Source organism: Antechinus flavipes, chromosome 4 (assembly GCF_016432865.1).
Source record: "Antechinus flavipes isolate AdamAnt ecotype Samford, QLD, Australia chromosome 4, AdamAnt_v2, whole genome shotgun sequence".
In the NCBI taxonomy this organism is placed as follows: Eukaryota; Metazoa; Chordata; class Mammalia; order Dasyuromorphia; family Dasyuridae; genus Antechinus; species Antechinus flavipes.
In genome coordinates, this window is record NC_067401.1 from 144,794,637 (window position 1) to 144,799,832 (window position 5,196).

Below are 5,196 nucleotides of genomic sequence, written 5' to 3' on the forward strand. Positions count from 1 at the left end.
TATAATAACTCCACAATTTTTCCATTAATCTGATCCTGAAAGTATGGGTAGACAGAAGAATGGATGCAGAGAGAGAGAGATAGAGACAGAGACAGAGACAGAGGCAGAGAGACAGAGAGAGAGAGAGAGGGAGGGAGGGAGAGGGAGAATGAGAGACAGAGAGAGAGAGAAACGGAGAGAGATAGATGGGAGAGAGGGAGGGAAAAGAAGAGGGAGAAGGAAAGGGAGAGGGAAGGAGGGAAGGAGGGAGGGAGAAAAGAACTCATAGAGTTATATCTCATTCTATATGTAGGGGAATCATCATATTTAAATAGATACATCCATGTAGCTCTACAAAAATCAGCTAGGTGACTCAGTGAATAGAGCACTAGGCCTATAGGGAGGGAGGAAAACGAGTTCAAATCTGGCCTCAGACACTCAATTGATCTGTGTAACACTGGGCAGATCACTCAAACCCTGTTTGCTTTAATCCATTGGAGAATGAAATGGCAAACTAATTCCAAGAAAATACCATAGGCAGTATTGATGTGCTATGGTTCATGGACCCACAAAGAGTTGGACACGACTAAACAATAACACATAAATATAAAAATCTTTTCCCCTATGATCTCACAGAATTATTGGGAAGATCAAATACTCTCTTTCTATCCCTGTCTCTCTTTCCCTCTCTCTCTCTGCCTCTCCCATTCTCTCTATGTGTCTTGTTTTTTCCTCCCTCCTTCACTCCTTCCCTTCCCATAACAACTCTATGAGAACACAGAATTATAGACTGAGAGTTGAAAGGGAACACAGAGGACATATCAGTCCAACCTCTTCATTCTATAGATGAAATAACCAGGACTTAGAGAAGTTGTGACTTATCCAATGTCAGCCATGTACTGCCTATCAGAGGTAGAATGCAAACCTAGGTCCCCTCATTGCAGAAACAGTGCTCTTTTAACTACATCATGTATTTTTATCATCTTTTTTTGCAGGTCCAGAAATTGAAACTCTGCTTAAGCGACTATCCCAAAGACACATAGTTAGCAAGTACCCAGGCTAAGATTTTAATTCAGTTCTCTTAACTTCATAACCAGAATACTATTCGTGTTATCATACTGCTTCTCTAGGGTAAAGAAGAAAGAAAACTGGATTTGGAATACAACAGAGGATATTTAAGAACTGCTGGGTGGTGCAGTGGATAGATCACTGGGCTTGGAATCAAGAAGACTCATCTTCGTTCAAATCTGGACTCAGACACTAGTTGTGTGACCCTGGACAAGTCACTTAACCCTGCTTGCCTTAGTTTCCTCATCTGTAAAATGAGGCAGAGAAGCAAATAACAAACCACTCCAGTGCCTTTCCTAATAAAACTCCAAATGGGATCATGAAGTGTTGAGGATGACTAAAATAAGTGAACAAAAAGAGTCTATTCAAATCCTGGCTAATGCTATCTGGCCTGGGCAAGGTCTTTTTAAGGTTAATTAATTTAATTTCTATTTTCTATTTTCTAAGACCCACTGGACCTGGGAGGCAGATCCTCTTGATGAGGTTCTTGTGTACTCCTATGGCATTATACAGCATACCACATGTCATCCTCTAATATTTGTGCCATGATTGGTAGGAGTAGAAAATTGACAATTCAGAAGAGCTTGCATTTCAGTTAAAATAATTGAATTTGTCTTTTTACCAAAAATAAAAGGATGCTTGGTCTTTCTCACAGGGTCTAGTTCATCCTCTAATATTTGTGTCATCACTGGTAGGAGTAGAAAAATGACAATTCAGAAGGACTTGCATTTCAGTTAAAATAATTTTATTTGTCTTTTTACCAAAGATAAAAGGATGCTTGGTCTTTTTCACATGGGAAGATGGTAATTCTATAGTCATTTACTAGGTGTTTATTTCTTTCTAAATTTATTCTAACTGTTTATAAAAATGATTAGGCAGTGCTGCCTTTGAAAACAAAAAAATAAAAATATTGAGTCCCTCTGGAAAACATTGCCGTTTATAAGAATTAGAACTTGATCAAAACATGAAATAGGGCATTTATGTAGTATTTAAATGAAGTTATCTAAATCAACACTGATACCGAACTACAATAAATGATTGCCATTAATCAGTCAATAAGCATTTATTAAGTATCTACTTTTGTACAAGGCATTGTGCTAAGGACTTGGAAATACAAAGAAAGAATCCATTGGGGAAGACAATATGAAAACAATTAAGTAGGAAAGATATATAAAGGATAAACTGCAGATGGTTTCAGGGGGAAGAACTAACATTAAGAAAAATTGGGAAATTCGACTTACAGAATGTAAGATCTTAGCTAGGACTTGAATAGGGAAGTCTAGAGATGGAAATGAAGAGGGAATCATTATTGCTGGGAAAAGAGCCTTGGGTTTATCCCATTACAATTCCCCCAAATTGTAGTTTTCTCCCGAGGGGTCCAAGGGTCCTCAAACTTTTTAAATAGGGGGCCAGTTCACTGTCCCTCAGACTGTTGGAGGGCCAGACTATAGTAAAAACAAAACCTTTGTTTTGTGGGCCTTTAAATAAAGAAACTTCATAGCCCTGGGTGAGGGAGATAAACATCCTCAGTACCCGCATCTGGCCCACGGGCCATAGTTTGAGGACCCCTGGAATGAAAGGACTTTTACCACCTAAGAACTTGGGAAGTTGCAGATGTTTCAAGAATAATTTAAGGAATAATGTATAGTAAGAATGTGATGTGATGGAGCCATTGTCTCCTGTAAAGTTCCATCAGTTTGGAGAATTCATAGAAAATTTACTTTTGCAATTATTATTAATTGACTTTTTGTTAGCTAGGATGGGCATACTTGACCCTAAGGATGAATTCCCTCTGAATGATTCCTAGCCCTATTGCCATGCAGGCTTGGAGAGATCAATTAGTGAAAATCTAATGGGAAATTGGAAAACTCTGGGCAAATACAGATGCCCATAAAAATTGTTCCTTTGAGGATTATAGGAAGAGATACTATCTCTGTTGTTGTTAGGTGAGTGGATAGTTATGATATCCTCTCCCATGAAGAAATACAGGTGTAGTTCTTGAAATATGGGATTGAAAAGAAAATGACTAAGTGATAGTATATCCATATATCTGCCCAGAAATCCTCTGTTCTCATTGATTGCTTCAAACTATCCAGATCTTTGTATCCAGCTTGATGGACTTTCAGTTGAGCCAAGGTTTCCTAAAGACCTATATATAGACTAACTATAAGATCATGAAAGGACTGGATATCACATGCTCAAATCATGGTGACTTGCAAAAAGTAGGCTGTCAAATATATAAAGGTCTAAGGGGATATTGGACACTAGGTGACAATTATATCAGAGGTGACAATTATACCAGACAATTGACCCATGAAGTTACTACAGTTTCAATCAGGATTTGAAATGGAACACTACTGGAAGAAGGAGTATATTATTGAGATAGAGGTGTCTGGCTAACAGTTGTGATAGCTAATCTGGGCAGGTGAATTGTGGGAATGAATATTTTAAATCTTTAGGAATCAAACTCTATAGTGGTGTTTATGGAATTTCTCTGCTGGTTGTTATATGAATAAGACCAAATAGAAACTCTTGGTTTTGCCTAAAACATCCCCTTTAGTTAATATAAAACAAGACCAGCTTCTAGGAAATGGAATGAAAAAAATTTCTTCCTGAGTTATAGAGAGAACATGTAGGCTGGAGTACTCCAGTATACAAATTGCCTTTACAATAGCCTTGCATGATATATGGAACTACCTGCCATCTAGGGGAGGGAGTGGAGGGAAGGAAGGGAAGAGTTGGAACAGAAGTTTTTGCAAGAGTCAGTGTTGAAAAATTACCCATGCATATGTTTTTTCAATAAAAAGCTATGATAAAAAAAAAACAAACAAACAAACAAAAAAAAAAACCTTGTATGGCTGATGAAGAAAGCAGATAGTACCCAACAGTTTATAGTAGATTACAGGCAACTGTATATTGTTATGCCAATCTGTAACCATTCCTAACCTTGTTAACATGGTACATAAGGCAGACCAGGCTTTGGGTGTAGGTTTGATGTTATTGATACTGCCTCTGTCATTTTCTCTATTCCCATGGCTTTCCCCTAGGAAGGAGTTGTTTAGAATACTTCCACTGGATTATTTGAATTCTCTATCACATTCCTATTGGGAAAGATCTGAAAGAGGCCTCACTTATTTAAGGCATTGGTGTTCATTATTGTATTAGTGAGGATTTAATGTCTGCTGGACCAGGCAAGGCTATGGTGGTTCCATGTGAGAGACAAGGGGTAGATGATAAACCCTAAGAAGTAGTAGGTACAAGCTACTCAAAATTTTAGGGAATATGCTAAATGTGAGAGCCTAGATGATTCCAGGTATAATCTGGAATAAACTGCTAACATTTATTCTTCCATAGTCTTAAAAAGGAGACTTAGATTGCTTATTGGACTCTAATTCTGGAGAATCTATATTCCACATGTGGGTATTTAGATGATCCCCACTGATTTATCTACCAATCTGTTCTTTTAAAGCAGTTTCTTTAACAGAGTATAAATTTGAAAGTCCTAAAATAGGCCAACCAATAGTCCCTTCTGTTATGGGCCAGAACTCTGAACTTGAAACAAAGGATTCTTACAAGTACTGAGTCAATGGAATTGAGAGAGACAATAGTTATCTAATTTAGCATGATGCTTAACAGTTCTCTAGTTCAGTACATGTATTTAGTACACCCTTTCCCTTGCATCTTTATGATACCATGGAACCTATATTTTTAGAGATCTATGCCCTTAAGAACCAGGCTGAATAGAACCTTTTGTAAAGTCCAAGAGAGACTAACTTCTGGATCCTTAGATTCCTCTCAAATGGCTACTCATTATGTCAATTTTTAAAATCAATTGTGTGCTTATTACTGGGTCTTAGTTGCTACTGAACAGATAATGCAAGATTATATTTTGCCTAGAGTTGCACATTATAAGTTGGGTGATCCAAGATGGTCTCTATAACAAGATGTATAGGAGACAGGAGTCTTCCATTGACAAATGGTAATGATCCTATAGGCCCCTTGGATATTACTACTCTTATGAACAAGTTATGACGTTGCCAAAAGTGAATTACCAGTGTTAGCCCAGCCTTTTACCTCCACTGTTGACCTCATAGTGCTCTACTTATAGGACCTGATTCTTGAGGAATAGCATTTTTCTTGGTTCAGTGA